The sequence below is a fragment of the Canis lupus genome, chromosome 30 (genome assembly GCF_048164855.1).
Source record: "Canis lupus baileyi chromosome 30, mCanLup2.hap1, whole genome shotgun sequence".
Lineage (NCBI taxonomy): Eukaryota > Metazoa > Chordata > Mammalia > Carnivora > Canidae > Canis > Canis lupus.
The window spans coordinates 36,270,738-36,293,729 of NC_132867.1; the positions used below are offsets into that span (position 1 = coordinate 36,270,738).

Below are 22,992 nucleotides of genomic sequence, written 5' to 3' on the forward strand. Positions count from 1 at the left end.
GTGAGACCATGATGTTCATTCCCATTCCTTCATTTCACTCTCTTTTCTTTTTCTCCATTTGCCGAGGACAGTGGGGAGGCTAAGGCAGAGGTTGGGAGGACTATGTCACTGACCTTTATGGAGGCGTCTACTCAGGGAGATCTCCTTCTAACTCTGCTGGAAAGGCCCACTTTGGGAGAGTCAGTTTACCGACTTGGCTGGAGTGTCCTTCTGCAGGGTCTAGCATTAATTGAGCAGAAGGACATAAGTTGCTTATCAAATAAGAGGGAAAAGACCAAGTTTTCTTTAATCAACAGAAGTGATAGGTAATCCTGGTGGTCCTTTTCAGCAGTTAAGCAACTGCAGAGACAAGAGAGGCTGTGAGGCCCTTCAGTACCGGGGCGTAGTGAGGATATTAACCCAAGCAGTATTAATGTCAGTCTCTTGTGGTCTTAATTTTGAAGCCCGGGAGAGGCTGCTCAGTGCTCATTGAAGATGACCTCTAAATGATGACAAGATTGACCAGGCCAAAAACAACTGACAAGCTGGACTTCTAGAGACTGAGAGATTTTCCAAATATTTGTAAGGTGGTGTCTCCAATTAAACTTTCACCACTCCCATCATTCAAATAAGAGCTGTTCCCTGGAAGACCACTAAATAAACCTGTACATTCTACCCCCCAACTGCCAAAGGGGAAACCCGAAAGGACAGGATGTGGGTCTGCCATTTCAGGTGGATTTCCTTTCTCTCTCATGGGTATTTTTTCACAATGCCAGGGAAGAAAACCAGAGGCTATATTTGGACCCATCCATGGTCATCTTTGGCTCATGCTCCCCTCTGACTAAGGGTCTGGGGGAGGTGAGTCCAGGATCATCAAAGCTGTTCCAATTATGTCTCTATGTCCCTTTGATGTCTGCCCAGTAGATGTCTGTTCATGACTTGTTAAATGCAAGTCAAAACCACAATGAGAAATGACCTTGGACCCACTAGGATGATTATAATAAAAAAGACAGATGGTAACAGATATTGGCAAGGCTGTGGGTAAATTTGGATTCTCATTGGTTGCTAGTGGGATGCAAAATGGTGCAGAGCTTTAGAAAACAGTCTAGAAATTCTTCAAAAGGTTAAACATAGAATTACCATATGATTCAACAATTCCACTCCCAGGTATATACCCAAGAGGAACAAGACCGTGCTCTCTTCTATGATGCTGGAAAAGTTATTTAGGAGCTATTATAGTTGTTTCCCAGATCGGGAGTCAACATGCATTTGTTCATATAATCCATTCATTTAATAAATATTGAGTTTTTACCATGAGTCAGGCACTGGAAAACAGTATTAAAAAATAGGAAAAAAGCCCTGTACTCATCTACCTTACAAGCCACTGGGGAGAGGGTCACAGACTGCCCACTACATCAATAGAATAAGTAGTAAGTTAGGTGGAGATTTTGGGGTCAAGGGAGATATTGCAATTTTAAGTGTGATGACTGGGGAAATCCTTGCTGGAAAAAGGTATAATTTGAATGAGGACCTGAAGGAGATGCAGAAGAGAGTCAGGCAGATATCTGCAAAAAATAAAAGAAGAAGAAGAATGTTCTAGACAAAGGGATAACAAGTGCAATGGCCCTGAGGTATGGACTTGTGGCTGGCACACCTCAGGGGCAGCAAGACCAGAGGGACTGGTTATGGAGATTGTGGGTAATGGCTTTTCCTCTGAATGAAAAGGGGAGCTGTGGAGAATTGGGACAGAAGAGGGACAGGTATGACTTGGGTTTTAAAAGGACCCTGCCATCTATTTTATGGGGAATAGAGTTGCTGGCTCTCTGGTACTCAGGACAAGGGGAAGCAGGAAGATCAGTTAGGAGGCTGTTGCAGTAATCCAGCAGGGGATGGTGACATCCTGGATGAGGCAACCACAATGCAGGTGGTGACTCGAAGAGTCTCTGCCAATGCCCTTGGAAGAGGAGGCAGATCAAGTGGTGCAAGGTTTTGTCATGGAGTTAGAGAAAATGTGGGCAAGTCAAGTCCAGAGAGAAGCAATGTAGAGAGGAGGTCTGGCTCATGGGCAGGCTGCTGGGTGTTGTTTATACACAGCAAAGGAAAATGGCTGGTGTCCTAACCAAAGGATTGCGGCTGCCCATCTACTATGAAATTGCAGAATTAATCCGCTTGCTGGCTTCATTGTAAATGGTGGCGAAAAAGCAACATTAGTAAATGGAGAGGATAAAGTTGCTTTATTCGTTTGGTCTCCAAATCACGGAAGGAAAAACACCATATCAGTTCAGTGAGCAAACACACACAGGTGCTCCTGAACCGTGAGGCAGAAAACCATTTGTGTTTGTTTACTTCTGTAGCTGGTTTTCTGGATGGGCCAAGAACAGAGCACCGTCATTTCCTTCGTTAGCATGAGGGAAAATTCAGATTCCTTCTCTGTCTTATATATTCTCTTCCTTCCTCCTCCCCTTTTCCTGATTGTTATAATTTCCTCTTTGGGGTGGTTCAACTGCACTCTGTGGAAAATAAAGCAAAAAATATCTATGAGAAAATATAAAATGTAAAGGTTTAGAAGAACCTCCTTACCTAAGAATGTGTAATTAAGGGACGTCTGGGTGGTTCAGTGGTTGGGCATCTGCCTTCGGCCCAGGGCGTGATCCCGGAGTCCTGGGATTGAGTCCCAGGTCAGGCTTCCTACATGGACCCTGCTTCTCTCTCTGTCTGTGTCTCTGCCTCTCTCTCTCTCTCTCTCTCTCTGTGTCTCTCATGACTAAATAAATAAATAAAATCTCTAAAAAAAAAGAATGTGTAATTAAGAAGACATTTACTTTAAGAAAAGTGCTCCTTGATTGAACTTAAAATTCATTTTGAATGTTCAAACTTTTATTTCCTTGGAGGTTTTCAGAAACACAATTATTGCTTCAAATCCTAGACACCTATTATTGCAGGTGCTGAGGATACAGCAGTGAGCAACACAGATAAAACTCCAACATGATGGAGTTATGGTCTGGGGTTTATGTTAGCTGGCTGGATGATAGTAGAGGAGGTGAGAAGTAGGGTCCAGGGCAAGATGATTTGCTGATGGACCAAATGGGGCTGTGTTCTCACTCCATTGTGAGGATAGATGCCCTGAGACAGAGTGGGAACATATCCGTCATGAGCAATCTCATGGCCCACCTGTAGGGTAAGGTAGTGTGCTAGGTGTTCCACAACAGGCAGAGGGACCAGATCCCACCCTTGCCTCAGAAGGGTTGCAATCTCAGTGCAAGTTTCATGCTAGGAACTCAAAAAAAGGTAAGTGAGTACAAGACTTCAATTGGGTGTTCTGGAGAACACTAGATGTATTGCAAGAATGAATGGAAACTACTAATTGCTGTAGGAATTCAAGTATATGACTCAGCACTGCACTAGCGTCGAGGCAGGAGGCAGGGCTGAACGTGGGGAGGTGGATGGGATTCAGGAAGAGGGCAGGAGGCTGTGGTTTGGAAGTCAGGATTTACAACTGAGGCTGAAGTCAATTTCACGTGGAGATGTGGAGGGAGGTGAGGCTGGACCAAGCAGACAATGATTCTCTTTTAAAATGCAGAGGGGAAACTAGTTTGTCATCATTTGACTGATCATAAGATTGAGCTCAACAATTTTGTTCCAGTTCATAAACCAATTGCCCTCTTGTGAAATATTAACTGCTATAAGGACCTCCTGGCTTTGCTCCGATGATGGGACGATAAACAATGCATATGACAGATTGCCTGGAAAATGAGACATGGTAATGAGGATCAAACCCTGATATTAAATCTGTGTGCAAGGAAAGTCGGGAGGAGGGGAAAACCACTCTTAATTACAGTGTGGAAGCTGAGTTATAAAGTGGTCAGAGGGGCTTTTCTATAGATGTTTGAATTTAATACATTAGGATCCTGTCAAAGAGGTGCGTTAAAACCAGTAAATATGTTCTAGCTACAATGGGAATTGATTACCTGCTCTTCTTTCAGAATAGGTAAATGAGATGGCATATGGCATTTTGAGTAACTGGAAAATGTTTCTTTGATTTAGATTTTATTTTATTTTTCCTTGGGAAAGCTATATACCTCACCCTCAGGTACTGAAAATATTCTCCTTCTAGCTGAGAAGTGAGGAGCTTGTGTCTTAGAGCTAGGCTGCCTCTGCTTTCATCCCTGCTCCTCACTTGACTCCCATTTCATTTCTAGGTGCCTCAGTTTCTTTATCTGTACAATGGGATGCTGGTGATGGCGGTGTCTACTTCACAGGGTTGCTGGAGGATGATCGTTAGCTTTGGTGCAGCCAGTACTCTGTAATGTTGGCTGTGAGCCCAGTGGTCTGTTTTCTATCCATTTCCAATGGTTTGTAGCTAACCAGTGTGTTTCTTGTTTATTACAGATTTCCTTGTGCTTTATACAAATTGCACGATTCCCAGTCTTCCTGGAAGGAGGAGCCTTTTCATGGGCAGCAGCCTGGTCAGTAGCTGAAGGAGGGATGGAAAAACCTCAGACAAATCCCAATGATGCCCATGGATGCTGGAGATGGGGCCATGGGTTCATCCACTCCCCCATGGTACATGTCTCAGGCAGCCGCTAGAGATGCCTACTGAGTATTGGCTGTGGTAGCAACTGGTAGAGCAGGAGACACCAGGTATGGTTTCCAGATCTACTGGGTGAATCATTTTGATCAAGCATTAGGTTGAATGGTTGAAGTGTTCATTTATATAGGTTAGAAGTGATACACATTGGCAATCTCATATAATTCAACCTAATATTTCAGGTTTCCTACCACTCTTCCTTAAGGGATATAAGTAGTTATATCATTTACTGATTTTTAGCTGAAGCCACCAATGTCTCTGCCTGCATTAGTGACCTGTGGAGGAGAAGACAACTCCATTCTACATCTTGCCTGAAATCCTTGATTGAATGTGCAATTCATTCAGTAACATTTACTAGATTCTCTGTATGCTGGACATGAGACAACACTTGGTATTAAGTGTTGACCTGGTATTAAGTCTAAGATGAGTAAAGTTTGTCATCATCACCACCAGTCATAAGTAGACACACTCAGCCTCACTGGGAGGCTATAGGAATATTCCTAAGCATTTGAGGAAGTCGTAAAAGGACTCCATGTGTAATATGAAGTATAACTTGGATATATGTGGAGAAGAGCTAAAAAAAGATTCTCTTGATCCAAAATGTCTCTCTTCATGGTTTGATCTCATTTTGGGAGCAGGGATTTCCAGGTTAACTACAAATAGCATGATTGTGAAACTACCATTTTTTTTCCAGTCTTGTCTCACTCTTTTTGTCCACAGGCACTGTTCTCTTCTGTTCATATGCCATTCTTGTCTAAGACTGTTCAGTGTAGAACTGGTTGTTTCTTCCTTCATGGCTCTTATATGGAGAGTTTTCAGACTTTGTATCTCATATGCTAGAAGCCTAATATTTATTTTATTTCCTTTATTTTTAGAGTGAGGGAGAGGAACAGTGGGAGAGGAAGAAAGAGAATCTTAAGCAGACTCCATGCCCAGTGTGGAGCCCGACCCAGGGCTCAATCTCATGACCCTGAGATCATAACCTGAGCCGAAATCAAGAGTTGGACACTTAACCAACTGGACCACCCAGGTACCCCTAGAAGCCTAAAATTTCTTTAACAATAATCTTCAACTAAAGGTTTTGCTTTCCTTTAAAACATTCTGCCAAATGTTGGGTAGTAGATCAATCTTAGTAATATATCAGTCAGGATAGGCTAGGCAAGGCTGCAGTAACAAACAACCCTAATATCTCAGACACTGAAACAACAAAGGTTTCTTACTGTTTCCTTCTACTACATGCCCACTGCAGTTTAACTGGCACCTCTCTGCACATTGTTTTCATTGGCACATCCTGGCTGGAAGAGCTCCAGCTCTGTGCAGCCACAATAGCTTAAACAGGAAAAGGAACACCAGTTCTTAAAGCTTCTATCTGAAAGTGACACATGGCTTTGTCAGTCTCATGACATGTAACTTCAAGAGGAGGTAAGAAGAGTGCAATCACTCATGTAAGCAGAAATTAGAAGGCTGGGATTATCTAGTGAAGAGCAATACTGACCACTGCCAGTGGCCAATGGGAAGGCATGCATGATGCTTGTGCTTTCTCTCACTTCCCTGAGCACTCCATCCTATATCCTTGTTTGCTGAACTGGTTGTGCTATTTTGGGTTTTGCCAGGAAGGAGGGAGTTGCATTTTGCCTCCTTTGTTGGAGAGAGAAGCGGAAGATGACTTCTGATACTTAGTTGAAGGAGACCATAATGTGTCCTGTGTAATTCCCTAGAACATCAATATGACACAGAAAGGGGTTTTGTATGTACCCACACAGATGTATAGTGGTAAAATATGTATAACATAAAATTTACTCTTCTAACCATTTTTCAGTATACAATTCAGTGGCACCAAGTACTTTCACACTGTTGTGTAGCCATCACCATCATCCATCTCCAGAGCTTTCTTACCTTCCCAAACTGAAAGTCCATCCCCATTAAACACTAGCTCCTCATTTCCCCCTATGCAGCCTCTGACAACCATCATTCTACTCTCTGTCTGTATGAATTTGACTCCTCTAGGTTTCTCATATAAGTAGAATCATATAGTATTTGTTCTTCTGTATCTGGCTTATTTCAACTTGGCATAAAGTCCTCAAAGTGCATCCCTGCTACAGCATGTGTCAGAATTTCATTCCTTTTTAAGGCTAAATAGTATTCCATGGTATAGATGGATCACATTTTGTTTATCCATGCATCTGCCAGTGGATGCTTGGGTTACTTCCACCATTTGGATATTGTGAATAACGCTGCTGTGAACATTAGTGTAAAGTATCTATTCAAGTCTGCTTTCAATTCTTTTGAGATATATATAGGATATCTCCAGATGGTAATTCTATTTTTAGGTTTTTTTTTTTTTTTTGAGAAAATACAGTGGTAATACTTAACCCAACATTTCCTAGGGTTATTTTCTGTAGAATTATGGCCCCATCTTGGTGACTCAGTGCATAAGCCTAGTAAATTCCTGAGAGTATTTATAGGAAAGAAACCTCTTTATCTTGGATTAACACAGCAGTAATAAATTTATTTAACCATAGATTCTCTTTCTCTCTACCCTGTTTTTGATTGGGATGTCCACTAAGACCCTATAAAATATGATTAGTGTGAGAAATATTAAGCATTAAACTCTTAGCATCTTGTTGGCTACACAAGAAATGGCTAAATGATTAAGGAAAATCCTTAAATGTGGAGGATATAGATGCCACAGTATGACTGGTCAACTTGCTAAGGTAGCTCTCTTGTTAGCTAAAAATTACTAAAAAAATCCTCAATTCAATCAAAGCTGAGAAACATAGATGAGTGACAGTAATAAATGCTGGAAGGGAGAGAGAAAGTGGTGGCAGTTGGCAGGAATAAGGAGGATGCTAGCTGCAGTGGCAAGGCTGAGGACATGGTGCCATCTACCTTCATTCATAGTGACATCACACTTTCATCAGTGGTCTAAGGAATAGATTGTGGGACTGAGGTGGGCAAGAAATGGAACATTTGATTCCTTGGGTGTGGGGAGCAGTCTGGTCCTGGCCTCTGAGATAGAAACTAAGAGCTTTGTACTTGAGAAAGAACTTTCTGGGAACAGGTGATGATCTTGCATTATATGATGACAGCAGGTTGGGGTGGAGGTGTCCCTGGTGATGGACACTCATTAACCCATCAGAAGCTGGTGGGTTTTTTAAAACTAAAATTGAAATGGATTTTATCATAAACTATAACATTGTTTTCTTATAAGAGTAATACATATTTACTGTATAAAACCTGAAAAGTAGCCTAAAGGTAAAGCAGGACAAAAAAAGATTAGTGGGTGTGTATAAGAAGCATTCTCTTAAGAATGATCCTTCTATTTTAAAAAATTTATGTATTTATTTATTTAAGGGGGGAGCAGAGGGAGAGGGAGAGAGAGGATATCAAGCAGATTTCATGGTGAGCTTGGAGCCCCTCACAGGGCTCCATCTCACAACCCCAAGATCTTGACCTGAGCTGAAACCAAACTTGGACACTTAACTGACTGAGCCACCCAGGCACCCTAACAATTTCCTTACTGAAAATTAAATTTTGTTCAGAATACTGTTTTCTTAGACATTGATGTGTAAGTTAAATGTTTTTTTTACAAATTTATTTTTTATTGGTGTTCAATTTGCCAACATATAGAATAACACCCAGTGCTCATCCCGTCAAGTGCCCACCTCAGTGCCCATCACCCAGTCACCCCACCCCCCGCCCACCTCCCCTTCCACCACCCCTAGTTCGTTTCCCAGAGTTAGGAGTCTTTCATGTTCCATCTCCCTTTGTGATATTTCCCACTCATTTTTCTCCTTTCCCCTTTATTCCCTTTCACTTTTTTTTATATTTTCCAAATGAATGAGAACATATAATGTTTGTCCTTCTCCGATTGACTTATTTCACTCAGCATTATACCCTCCAGTTCCATCCACGTCGAAGCAAATGGTGGGTATTTGTCATTTCTAATGGCTGAGGAATATTCCATTGTATACATAGACCACATCTTCTGTATCCATTCATCTTTCGATGGACACCGAGGCTCCTTCCACAGTTTGGCTATTGTGGACATTGCTGCTAGAAACATCGGGGTGCAGGTGTTCTGGCGTTCCATTGCATCTGTATCTTTGGGGTAAATCCCCAGCAGTGCAATTGCTGGGTCGTAGGGCAGCTCTATTTTTAACTCTTTGAGGAACCTCCACACAGTTTTCCAGAGTGGCTGCACCAGTTCACATTCCCCCCAACAGTGCAGGAGGGTTCCCCTTTCTCCACATCCTCACGAACATTTGTGGTTTCCTGCCTTGTTAATTTTCCCCATTCTCACTGGTGTGAGGTGGTATCTCATTGTGGTTTTGATTTGTATTTCCCTGATGGCAAGTGATGCAGAGCATTTTCTCATGTGCATGTTGGCCACGTCTATGTCTTCCTCTGTGAGATCTCTGTTCATGTCTTTTGCCCATTTCATGATTGGATTGTTTGTTTCTTTGCTGTTGAGTTTAAGAAGTTCTTTATAGATCTTGGAAACTAGCCCTTTATCTGATACATCATTTGCAAATATCTTCTCCCATTCTGTAGGTTGTCTTTTAGTTTTGTTGACTGTATCCTTTGCTGTGCAGAAGCTTCTTATCTTGATGAAGTCCCAATAGTTCATTTTTGCTTTTGTTTCTCTTGCCTTCATGGATGAATCTTGCAAGAAGTTACTGTGGCCAAGTTCAAAAAGGGTGTTGCCTGTATTGTCCTCTAGGATTTTGATGGAATCTTGTCTCACATTAAGCTCTTTCATCCATTCTGAGTTTATCTTTGTGTATGGTGAAAGAGAGTGGTTTAGTTTCATTCTTCTGCATGTGGATGTCCAATTTTCCCAGCACCATTTATTGAAGAGACTGTCTTTTTTTCCAGTGGATAGTCTGTCCTCCTTTGTCGAATATTAGTTGACCATAAAGTTGAGGGTCTACTTCTGGATTCTCTATTCTGTTCCATTGATCTATGTGTCTGTTTTTGTGCCAGTACCACACTGTCTTGATGACCACAGCTTTGTAGTACAACTTGAAATCTAGCATTGTGATGCCCCCAGCTATGGTTTTCTTTTTTAAAATTCCCCTGGCTATTCAGGGTCTTTTCTGATTCCACACAAATCTTAAACAATTTGTTCTAACTCTCTGAAGAAAGTCCATGGTATTTTGATAGGGATCGCATTAAACGTGTAATTTGCCCTGAGTAATATTGACATTTTCACAATATTAATTCTTCCAACCCATGAGCATGGAATATTTTTCCGTCTCTTTGTGTCTTCCTCAATTTCTTTCAGAAGAGTTCTATAGTTTTTAGGGTATAGATCCTTTACCTCTTTGGTTAGGTTTATTCCTAGGTATCTTACGCTTTTGGGTGCAATTGTAAATGGGATTGACTCCTTAATTTCTCTTTCTTCAGTCTCATTGTTAGTGTATAGAAATGCCATTGACTTCTGGGCATTGATTTTGTTAAATGATTTATTATGAAAATTATTAAAGTGTAAGTTTTATATTTTCATAGCCTAATTTTTTTGTTACAGATAAATGTTTAAAATTTGAAGTAGTTTTCGATCTTCAGAAAAGTTGCCAAGACAGGGTAGAGAGTTCCTCTGGAGATGTCATTAGCCTCTCCCAATGACAGCAGGTCACGTTAGCACAGTGCATTTGTTGAACATGAGAAACCAACACGAGAACATTACTGTTAACCAAACTAAACAGACTTTATTGGCATGCAGGTTTACTTTCAGATTCTCAGGATACCTCCCTCCGCATCCATTTTTTTTCCGGAGCATGCATTAAAGGTCACAGGGTTTCTATCCCTTACTCCTGAATACAATTGCCTGTTTTAAAACACCTGCCTCAAATTTCTGGAACTCATCAGCACTGTGAAAGAATGCTTCCTACTATTTCCAATAGGTGCTTTTGTATGTGATAGCCTGAGTAGAATAACTAAGTCACAACTCAATAGGCTCTCCTTGTCATGCTTATCATCATCTTTAGTGAGCAATCCCGTTTAGTGAGGTTCCTAATGAATCTAAGTTTTTTCATGCCTTCCAATTATTTTGTTCTTCCTCTTTCTTTATTCTGTAATTTTAAAAGAAAAAGAAAGAGGAGTTGTATCAGTCAGAGTCCTAGAAGGGAGCAGATGACGTACTCAAGTGGGGTGATCGAGGATATTTTAATAAGCCATCGACTTACAAAGCTACGAGCAAGTTAAAGGACACGCTGGGGGACAGAGGGACACTCTGGAGCAATAGCAGTGAGGAGCTGTTGTAACCTCCAGGCTTGAGGTTCCAAGGAAGATCCATTGTAAGAAATGATGGCAACATGAGTGCAAATGAAGTCAACACTGAAGTCTGTGTTCTGACAGATTTCTAAAATAGTTTAGCCACAATTATTTACAGCATTTAGTCTAGATGCTGTTGTCACATCAGCTGTGTGGAGCTGAACAGAAAGAAATCAGCACTTCTGATAAAATAAAGGATAACACGTCTAGTTCAACTTTAGGATCATACTCTCTGCCCTTCCTGGCAAATGTTGTGCCTAATGGCAGCCATGTCAGAGCTTTGAGAGTTTTCTAGAATTAGGATGGCCAACATCTTTGGTGTAGAATGAGCTGCCCCGGCTTCATGGTTTCCGCTACACTGTGAAAACATAGTGACCCTGGGTATCCTCTGCTCTGGATATTGGCGGTAGATCCTTTCATGTGTTCATGTGGCCAGTGGTGGTTTCCAGTCTATGAACACTGTAAGTGGGTATACATCCTCCTTTCCTATGTAACTTCTCCTTGTTTGGGTTAAAAAACTTCTTAGATTCCTTGTCAGACAATTTGTATGTCAGTTGAGCTTCATTAAGTCCACCGTGATTTTCAAAAACTTTCTTGTTTGATCTCCAACGTGAGGACATGGATTTTTAAGTCATCATTCCAACCAGGATAAAGCTGCTGAAGAGCGTGTGCAGACTAATGGCAGCTAGATCGAAGAATGAGTTCATTCTCCTTTCACTCATTCACATGTTCATGTTTTGACAAAGACATTTTGGACCGAATAATCGGTAACTGGATGAAATTCCATTTTGATTGTCATAATAAAAAACCAATTTGTAGAATAGCTTTATTTTAGGATTTCATTAGGAGGTTATGAGTTTATTATGAAAACAAAACATTTGAAATTTTTCAAAAGGTTGAAAAGGAAGACATTATACTATGCTTGTAGATGAGACAAATATAAAAAGATAGGTCATTTACAAATAAATTAGGGAAGTTAGTTTTTATGTTTAATGACTGGTAAATGAATCCATGTCTCCACGGGGAAATTTTCTCTCAGTGTGCTGCAGTACTTGTCTTCGACATTGTCAACCAACCCTCTGGGAACAGAAATCAATGACATCCAAAATATCATCGCCAGCAACAGAAGTACAAGTATCAAGCGCTAGCCATCTGCCAGGCTTCGTGCTAAGCATCGCACAGGATGATCTCAGTTGATTCCCACAAGAGATAGGCCTTATAATGAACCCATTCTTATATAAGGAAACAGAGGCTAAGAAATGAAATATGCCCAAGATCATGGCGGGGGCGGGGGGCGCAAAATGTGAACCCAGTTTTTCTGATTCCATTGCCCAGTCTTAACTCTGTTATCTAGTAGTGATTCATATTCATGCAGGTTTGGAAGAGGGTATGTCTGTGAGAATCTTGACAACCCCAAATGATCATAACCTTGCAAAATGAAACGTCACATGGTTAACTTCCTACCGAAGTTGCGCTCAAACTCCCTATGCAAATATGCAAAGGGGAGAAGATTTTCAGTATCAACATCTACAAAAAAGATGAGAGGTTGTAACGATTAGCATTTTTCAAGTGAGTCTACCATAAATTGGCTGCTATATATGCTAGACAGCATATGGGAAAGTGTTTTGTAAACTATAAATCACTGTACAATGTCATGTGTACATACATGTTGCATTGTCGATATTGATTCTGCTATAAAAGCTAGAAATGGTGTACGGAAAGTGTTTTGTAAATCACTGCACAACATCAGATGTGTGCAGGCATACTTCATTTTGTCAAGCTTCATTTTATTGCAGACTTTTTTATTTTTTATTTTATTTTATTTTATTTTATTTTTTTTACAGATTGAAGGTTTGTGGCAACCCTGCATTGAGCCAAGTCTGTTGGTGCCATTTTTCCAAAAGCATTTGCTTGCTTTGTATCTCTGTGTCACATTTTGGTAATTCTTGCACTGTTTCAAACTTTTTCATCATTATATTCATTGTGGTGATCTATGATTCATTGATGTTACTATGGTAATTGTTTTGGGGCACCACAGACCACAAGATGGTGAACTTAATATTTAATGTTGTGTGTGTACTGACTCCTCCAACCAGCCATCCCCCAATCTCTCTCCCTCTATTTAGGCCTTCTTACTCTGAGGCACAGCAATATTGAAATTGGGCCAATTAATGACCTTACAATGGCCACTAAGTGTTCAAGTGAAAGGAAAGGTCATACATCTCTCACTTAATGTCAACAGCTAAAAATGATTAAGCTCAGTGAGGAAAACATGTTGAAAGCTGAAATAGGCCAAAAGCTAAGCCTTTTGCATCCAAAGATTTAAGCCAAGTTGTGAATGCAAAGGAGTAATTCTTGAAGGAAATGTAAAGTGCTATTTCAGTGAACACACAAACAAGAAAGAAAAACAGCCTGATTGCTGATATGGAGAAAGTTTGGATGGTCTGGATAGAAGATCAAACCAGCTACAACATTTCCTTAAGCCAGAATTTAATCCAGAGCAAGGCCTTAATTCTCTTCAATTTTATGAAGCCTGAGGAGGTGAGGAAGCTGCAGAAGAAAAGTCTGAAGCTAGCAGAGGTTGGTTCCTGAGGTTTGAGGAAAGCATCTGTGCAAGGTGAAACAGCAAGCACTGATGTAGAAGCTGCAAAGCAAGTTACCCATATCTAGCTAAGATAGTTCATGAAGGTGGCTATGGCTATACTGAACAACAGATTTTTAGTGTGGACAGAACAGCCTTTTATTGGAAGAGCCATCTAGGGTTTCATAGCTGGAGAGGAGAAGTCAGTGCCTGACTTCAAAGCCTCAAAAGACAGGCTGACTCTCTTGTTAGGGGCTAATGCAATTGATGAGGTTAAGTTGAAGCCAATGTACATTGATTACTCTGAAAATCTGAGGGCTCTTAGAAGGTTATGCTCAATCTACTCTTCCTGTGCTCTATAAATGGAACAACAAAGCCTGGATCACAGCCCAACTGTTTGTATCATGGTTTGCTGAATATTTTAGGCCCAGTGTTGAAACCTACTACTCATCGGCAATGTACCTGGTCACCTAAGAGCTCTTATGGAGATGGATAATGAGATTAATGTTGTTTTCACATCAGCTAATAGCATCCATTCTGTAGCCCATGGATCTAGGAGAAATTTCAACTTTCAAGTCCTATTATTTAAGAAATACATTTTGAAAGGCAATAGCTGGCATACACAGTGATTCCTCTGATAGATGTGAGCAAAGTAGACTGAAAACCTTCTGGAAAGGATTCACCATTCTAGATGCTATTAAGAACATAGATGATTCATGGGAAGAGATCAAAATACCAACATTCACAGGAGTTTGAAGGAAGTTGATTCCCACCCTCATGAATGATTTCAAGAGGTTCAAGACTTCAGTGAGGGAAGTCACTGCCAATGTGGTGGAAACAGAAAGAGAACTAGAGTTAGAAGTGGAGCTTGAAGATGGGACTGAATTGCTGCAATCTCTGATAAAACATGACCAGATGAGGATCACTTCTTATGGATGAGGAAAGAAAGTGGTTTACTGAGATGGAATCTACTGTTGGTGGCGCTACTGTGAAGATTGTTGAAATGACAACAAAGATTTTAGAATTTTACACCAAATTAGTTGATAAAGCAGCTGCAGAGTTTGAGAGGCTTGACTCCAATTATCAAAGAAATTCTGTGCGTAAAATGCTATCAAACAGTGTGTGCTACAGAGACGTCATTTGTGAAAGAATGAGTCAATTGATGGGCACACTTCATTGTTGTGTTTTTTTAAGAAATTGCCACAGCCATCCCAGCTTTCATTAACTACCACCCTGATCAGTTAGCAGCTGTCAACATCAGGGCCAGACCCTCCACCAGAAGAAAAAGTATGACTTGCTGAAAGCTCAGATTATGGTTAGCATTTTTTAGCAATAAAGTATTTTTAAGTTAAAGTATGTATGCTATTTTTTAGACATAATTCTATTGCACTTAATAGAGTGTAGTGCAAACATAACTTATATATACATCAGGAAACCAGAAAAATTGATTTCATTCACTTTATTGTAGTATTATGCTTTATTGGGGTAGTCTGAAACTGAATATACAATATTTCCAAGATATTCCTATACATGCCTGCTTCAGTGATAGATATTCTTAAAAGTAGGAGGGACTTGGAGCTTCCTGTTCTTGACTAGAGCCCACACTATGTGTTTGGAGCATGGCACACACAGCTTGCATCATACTTTGCTCGGGCATAGAGAAAGTGGAACATATTATAGGAGGGTCTTTGGGTTAGTGAGAAAGCTAAACCAAGATCATATGAAGAATGAAAGACTTGCTGAGGCTGATGCTTCCTTTCACATAGCTAGAGCTTCCTCAAGGAAGGAAAGTCAGACTGGTACCTGTGACTACAGAGTTAGAGCCAGAGTTAATGGGTGCAGGATGGAGTCAAGATTTGCTTCACAGAAGGGGTAATGAAGAGCCTGGCTTGCCCTAGTCAGAAAGAGCTGTGCGAGAGACACAATGTTCAGCTATAGGCTGGATGAACCAATAGCCAACGGCAGAGGCTGGTTGAGGGTGATGGCACATAGATCCTTGAAATTCACTGCCAAACTTAGAAGCTTTATGTCAGTGGCTATTGGGTAAGCCCAACAAATTAACTGGTTTATCTGAAGCTTTGCCAGATTCGTCAATGAAATCTCAATTCCTACCTCAAATGATACAATCTTATATATATTTAGATAAGTAAACTCTTGTAATGTAATCATTGATATCTCCAAGGTGTGTCCTAAGTTGAGGTGAAACCAGGTAACTTCAGGCCCTAAGTGGTCTGTGATGATCTGGAAGTGTTTCTCTAGAATTAATTCATAGACCATCATTAGACTGGAAAGTAACTGGCTCTGACTTCTAGAGCCCTCTGAGAGGACTATACACTTTCTAGATCAATCTCTGTGGTCTGCTGATGTCAGAGTCCAGCCAGCCAGTCATGAACTGTCATGAACTGTCTCCTTCTTCACTTTGGGGAATGATGGTGGCAGGGGTTATTTATTATTGCAATAAGAATGTTGAAGATACAAGGGACAATTTCACTGCTTTTCCCTGTACACCTTCAACTTTGCTTGTTTCCCCTTACCTTTGGAGGAAAACTCAGGTCATTGCATATTTCTGGTCAACTTGAGGTATTAAAAAAACCTACGGTAACTTTTAGTCCAGTCTCAATTTTGTACTTAGAAGGATGAGTCCTACGTAAGAATCTCTGTGTTCACCATCCATTCAAGGTACAGGTATTTCTGTAGGAAGTCTTAGTGAGCAGAAAACTTCCAACTTGGGGGTGAAGGGGTTGGACGGATTCTCTTCTTTACGATTCTCTTTTCTCATTTCTGAAAAATTTGGTGTGGCCCCCCTGGACCATAGAGAGTGGGGAGGGGAGAATGATAAAGGAGGCAGAAATAATCTTCCTTACCAGGAACTGCTGGAGGCCAGCATCATGCCTTCTGGGCAATTTGTGCAAAGGTAGTGCCTTTCTCTAGTGAGCTGCTTTGTTCAGAGATTGTTTCCTTGTGGAGCAGTTTCTTTGGAGCTGGTGTGGTCCCTTCCTTCTCAGGCTTCATCACTGACTCTTCCCGCAGACCCCAGGAGCCCTCCTCAGTCCCTGTGGCTTCCTTCTGCCAATGGCTTGCCAAGGCATCTCAACCAAATAGCATCATGGTCTCCTGCAGAGGAAGATGGATGCTACCCAAAGTTTGTTTTTGATGAATTTCGACGACATCTGACGATGCCACACACATACTGAAAGAACATGGAAAGGTGTATAGCTCATATAGTGGAGGTCTTTGGGCAGCAGAGCAGGCCTCTTGAGTAGGCCCCAAATGGCTTGAAAGAGCAAGGGATGGAGCCCAACCTGGTCTTTTAATGTGAGGGCAAAGGTTCCCCCCAGCAGAGGGAGTCCCCAGGCTTTCTAGGCTCGTGTTCATAAAAAGGCACAAGGGGAAGAGGATGGTGAGGCTTCAGAGCCATCAGTAGTCAGATAGGAAACATAGGGTCAGTTTCCTCATTACAAACAGGCTCTGTAGCAGTGCATCCTGGTCCAGATCAGTGTGTGGGATTCCCTCATGCACACATCTTTTCTCCATCACTACAAGTCATGGTAGAGTGGTGAATTGCTAATTTGATCTTTATTTACGTAAGATTTATTTATCTATCTATTTATTAAGTGTGAATGGGGGGAGGAGCAGTGGGAGAGAGACAATCTCAAGCAGACTCCCTGTTGAGTGCGGACCTAGACCAGGGCTTGATTTCACAACCCTAAGATCAGAACATGAGACGAAATCATGAGTCAGATGCTTAACCGGCTGAACCACTCAGATGCCAATAAAAGGAAATATTTTTATTAAGAGTTTGAAATCCAGGTGAAGAAAAGTTGGAAGCTGAACATGAGTTGGTTACCTTCTGGAATGATTCAAATCTTAGGCACTGGAGAAAGTAAGACGGGAAATAAGGTTATGGAATCAAACTCTGTTGTGGATGTAGGTTACTCATGTCTTATTAGATTTCTCACTACCCAGGACTTCTTGGCTTACCTCCATCTATTGTCAATCAGTTCAAGTTTTGTGTTTATGTGATGAGAAACAGAAATATGTATTAATACAGCAAAGAATGCAGTGTAGAAAGAGCTTTGGATAGTTGGCAGACTGTGATATTTGTCCCAGCGAAAAGTCTTCTGAAGATAATAACTATGCTGGGACCCACAGTGTGATTTAGGGTTGCATGACTGAGCTGGGAATGAGCAACTCATTTTGTATACCTCCGTCAACTCCCATGAAGAATGTCCTACCCCAACTCCATTATTCCCATCTTTTGCTGGGCTGATTTTTACCTTTATTTTTGACATCTTCATTTGTTTTGCTTGGAAACTTAATTAAAGTTTAAGGTGGTCAGACATTTCTGAAGACAGAGTGATCTCTTTTTAATGGCATGTTGCAGTTGGAACCCAGCCTCTTAGGAAGTGTGAAACTGGGAGGCATTTTGTCTGACTCCTTCCACTTGGTGAGGTGACTCAGGACCAATTTAGATTTTGCTGAAATTATAGTAATATTTTAGAAAACTTATGCTTTGGATACATAAGTGCAAGGGATGCACAAAAATGCAAGCATCAGGGTGCGGGAGTCCTTGACCATCTACATTCCCCAAATGAAGTGTGCATTTCTGGGAAATAAGAGACAGCTTTGAAGATGGAATGCTAGTAACTATGTTGTAGAAAGGTCTGGGAACTTTTTTTATTATTAAAGATTTTATTTTTTGAGGGAGAGAGAGAGAGAGAGCAGGGAGGGACAGAGGAAGAGGGAGAGAGAGAGAGAATCCCATGTGGACTCCATGCTGACTACAGAGACTTATGTCGGCTTGATCTCACGACCCTAAGATTATGACCTGAGCTGAAATGAAGAGTAACAGGCTTAATGGACTGAAAGCCTCTTCTTACTCTCCTTCCTTCCTTGACACCTCTTTACTGGGTGAGTAGCCTTGAGATCCATGAGTCTGGCTCCAAGCCTTCTTCACTGTGCTGTCCAGATTTTTTGTCCTATTATGCATTCTTCTCTTTTCAACATTGCTCCAATGTCAGGTCCTTTCTCAATAGGGGAGAGGAGAGGGATTTTCTTTTCTCATTACCACTTGTAGGAGGTGAAGACACGCTTGCTCAATAAAATATGTGATACAATAATGAGGCCTCTTGATTGCAGGTGAGAACATTCCTCCAACAGAGCTAAAGTCAAATTCGTGTAGCAGTGACCAGCTGACACTGCCATGTCAGCATAACCTAGTAATAGAGGGTATCGGTTTCCTAGGCCCTCCAGTGCATATCTGAACAACATTTTTGGGAAAACATGTCTCTTTCTCTTACTAGATGTGTAACTCAAGCAGGTTGGTGAAACTTTGCCAATCTCATTTCTTTCCCCCTGATGAAGTAGAGATGCTGACTCTGTTATTGGTTTCTGTTATTTTGTCTGCTAGGTGTCTCTTTCTTTGGGGAGTGGTTCAACACCATCTGGTGCTGGAAGGGCTGCCAATCACCAGCCACACATCTCTGGCCACAGGGCTGGACATTTAACTCAGGCCTGGCCAACAATAGTGATCCACTCTCTTAGCCACAGACAGTGGCCCAAAGCTGGGAAAGTGACTCAAGTGAGGTCAATTGGAATCCTTCTCTGGAGTTTTATTCATTCTAGTGACAGTGGCAAACCCAGTCTTATTCCTTGCATCAAGAACTAAAGGGAGTTGCTGAATCCGCGTTTCCTATTACACAGGGGGAAAGAAAGCATGTTTGGAAGGAGAGAATAAACCAAAGAGAGCCAAATATAAGTAGAGGGAGGAGGGGAGAAGGGGTACCAGGCTCATGAGACTCCAGGAGACCCTTTCCCTTGTCATCATCCCCAAGGATGCATTTACCCCCAGACTTCTTTCTCAATGTGTTTCTTCAAAATTCCTTTTTTGTTTGTATTAGTTTTGGTTGGGTTTCCAGCACTAGAAACTAAAACTAAAAAAAAAAGTCCTGACAAAATAAAATATTTACTTTATAGGGTTTTGAGCATTAAATTAAGTATTATATTTATTAGATGCTTAATTAGCACAGTATCTGAAGAATGGTAAGCACCTAATAACTTATGGTTAACAGTACTGGTGGGATTTGTCTTCTTCCTTGAACCTGGCCAGTAGAGTGTCATTTGTAGCATTCAAAAGCATCAACATCATCTGAGAGTCTGTTAGAAATGCTAAATCTCGGTCCCTATATATGATCTTCTCAATCAGAATGTGCATTTGGCAAGGTCCACACATGAGTTGTATGCAAAATACACTGTTAAAAGCACTGGCCTGGGTATGGCAATGAATTTTTAGATGTACCACCAAAGGTATGATCTGTGTCATAAAGAATTGATAAGCTAGGCTTTATTAAATTGAAAACTTCTATCAGTGAAAGACAGTATCAAGAGAGTTAGAAGGCAAGTCATAGACTGGGAGAAAATATTTACAAAGATATATCTGACTATTATCCAAAATATACAAAGAATGCTTTGAATAAAAAAGACAAGAAATAGCAAATGTTGGCAAAGATGTGGAGAAAAAGAAATGCTCATGCGCTGTTGGTGGGAAGGTAAGCTGGTACAGCCACTGTGGAAAACAGTATGAAAGTTCCTCAAAAAATTAAAAATGGAATTGCCATATAATCCAGTAATTCCACTACTGGGTATTTACCCAAAGAAAATGAAAACTCAAATTCAAAAAGATATATATACCCGTGTTTACTGCAGCGTTATTTACAATATCCCAATAGAAACAATCCAATAGATGAATGTATAAAGAAGATGTAGTGTATTTATACAATGAAATATTACTCAGCCATAAAAAAGAATGAAATCTTGTTATTTGCAACAATATGGATTGACCTAGAGGGTATTATGCTAAATGAAATAAGCCAAACAGAGAAAGACAAAATACCATATGATTTTCTTCATGTGTGGGATTTAAGAAACAAAACAAAGAAAAAAAGACAAGCAAAACTCAGACTCTCAAATACAAAGAATAAATTGGTGGTGCCAGGGGAGTGGGAAAAAATAGATAAAAGGTATTAATAGCGCACTTACTGTGATGAACACTGAGTAATGTACACAATTGTTCATTGTATTTACATTGGAAACTAATATAACACTGTTATATTGTACCCGATTAAAAACTTTTTAAAATAAAAAGTGACATTCTCTTCTGGTCTATACATATGAAAATATGCTCCACATCATTGTCCCTCAGGGAAATGGAACTTAAGACAATAGTGAAAAGGGGACCTGGGTGGCTCAGTCAGCTGAGTGTGTTGGACTTTTGATCTCAACTCAAGTCTTGATCTCAGGGTGGTGAGTTCAAGCTTCATGTTGGGCTCCATCCTGGGCATGGAGCCTATTTAAAAAATAAATAATAATAAAAAAATAAAGCAGTAAATTCTTTGGGGTGCCTGAGTGGCTCAATTAAGCATATGACTTTGGTTCAGGTCCTGATCTTGGGGTCCCAGGATTGGGCCCCACATTGGGCTCCCCACTCAACAGGGAGCCTGTTTGTCCCTGTATCCCATCCCACCCCCTCCCCTCACTTGTGCTCTCCCTCTCTCTCAAATAAATAAATAAAATATTAAAAAAAGACAATAGTGAGATACCACTATATGCTTATTAAAATGTCAAAAACCCAGAACACTGACAACATCAAATGCTGGCGAGGATGTGGAGCAATAGGAACTCTCACTCATTGCTGGTGGGAATGCAAAATGATATAGCCACTCTGGAAGACAGTTGGTGTTTTCTTTTTAATAACATTAAAAATACAGTTATTATATAGGATCCAGCATTCTAGTTCCTTAGTAATTACCCAAAGGAGTTGATGACTTAGGTCCGTCCACACAAGAACCTGCACATGGATGTTTATAGCAGCTTTATTCGTAATCATCAACACTTGGAAGCAATCAAGATGTCCTTCAAAAAGGAAATGGATTAGTAAGCTATGCTACATCCAGACAATGGAATATTACTCAGCATTTAAAAGAAGTGAGTCATCAAGCCATGCAAACACACAGAGGAAACTTAAATGCATATTGCTAAGTGAAAGAAGCCAACCTGAAAAAGCTACATAATATATGATTCCCAATATATGGCATAATGGAAAAGAGAAATCTATGGAGACAATAAAAAGATCAGTGATTACTAGGGGTTGGGGAAGAGGGGAAGGATGAATAGGTGGAACACAGATTTTTAGGGAGCTAAAAAACCCTGTAAGATATTAAATTATAGATACACGTCATTATACATTTTGCAAAACCTATAACATGTACACCACCAAGAGAAAACCCTAATGGAAACTATGGACTGGGGATGATTTTGATGTTTCGATCCACGTTCATCAATTGTAACATGTGCACCATTCTGGAGGGTGTTGTGGATACTGGCAAAATCAGTGCATGTGTGAGAGCAGGAGGTATGTGGGAAATCTTTCGCTGACGCTCAGTTTTGCTGTGAATTCAAAACTTCTCTAAAAAAATTAAGTCTGAAAAGAAAGCACAGTCTGGACACCAAAAACACAAGCAGCAAAAGTAAAACCAGACAAAATAGATCAAAATCGAACTTCTGTGTGTTAAAGGACACATTCCACAGAGTGAAACGCAATCTAAAATATGAGGTAAAATATTTGCAAATCATATATCTGATAATATATAAAGAACTACAAGCCAACAACAAAAAGACCTCAAATAACTCCGTTAAAAGACAGGCAAAGGATTTAAACAGACATTTCTCGGAAGATGATATACAAATGGCAATAAGCACATGAAAAGATGCTTAATATTACTGATCCTAAAGAAAATGCAAATCAAAACCACAATGAGGTATCACCTCCCACCCAATCGGTTGGCTACTATTAAAAAAAAAAAGCAAAACAAAACAAACAAAACCCCAGAGAATAATGAATGTTGGAGATGATGTGGTAAAATGGGAACCCTTGGACAATGTTGGTGGGAATGTAAACTGGTACAGCCTTTGTGGGAAATTGTCTGTCGGGTCTTCAAAAAATTAAACAGTTACCATATGATCCAGTAATTCTACTTTTTATTTTTTTTTTTTAAGAATTCTACTTTTAAGTAAGTTCTTAAATGAATGAACACAGGAACTCAGAGGCCATGTCCACCTGTGTTTATAGCAGCACCATTCACAATAGACAAGAGATAGAAACAACCCAGTGTCCATGGATAGATGAATGGATAAATAAAATGTGGTCTCTCCATACAACGGAATATTATTCGCTTAAAAAGGAAGTTCTGACATGCATTACAATGTGGATGAACCTTGATGACATTGTTCTGAGTGAAACAAGCCAGTCACAAAAGGACAAATACTAATCCTATTCATATGAAGTATCTGGAGACAGAAAGTAGAGACAGGAAGAAGAGTGATAGTTGCCAGGGGCTGAGGGGAGGGGGGTCAGAGTGAGGAATTGCTGTTTAATGGGTACAGTTTTAATTTTATAAGATGAAAAAGTTCTGGAGATTGGTTGCACAGCAGGGTGACTATACCTAACACTCCTGAACTAGACACTTAGAAATGATTAAGGTGGTAAATTTTATGTTATGTGGGGTTTTTT

The 22,992-nt window shown here is 40.4% G+C and overlaps 1 long non-coding RNA gene across 1 annotated transcript; it reads right to left on the bottom strand.

Moving 5' to 3' along the window:
* Positions 1 to 2,196: 2,196 nt before the first annotated feature.
* On the bottom strand, positions 2,197 to 22,948 carry LOC140621344 (uncharacterized). The gene is made up of 2 exons (XR_012021056.1): positions 21,232 to 22,948; positions 2,197 to 2,489 (listed from the first exon to the last, which is right to left on the bottom strand). It is a non-coding gene; the product is annotated as an uncharacterized lncRNA (long non-coding RNA).
* Between the last annotated feature and the right edge of the window lie 44 nt (positions 22,949 to 22,992).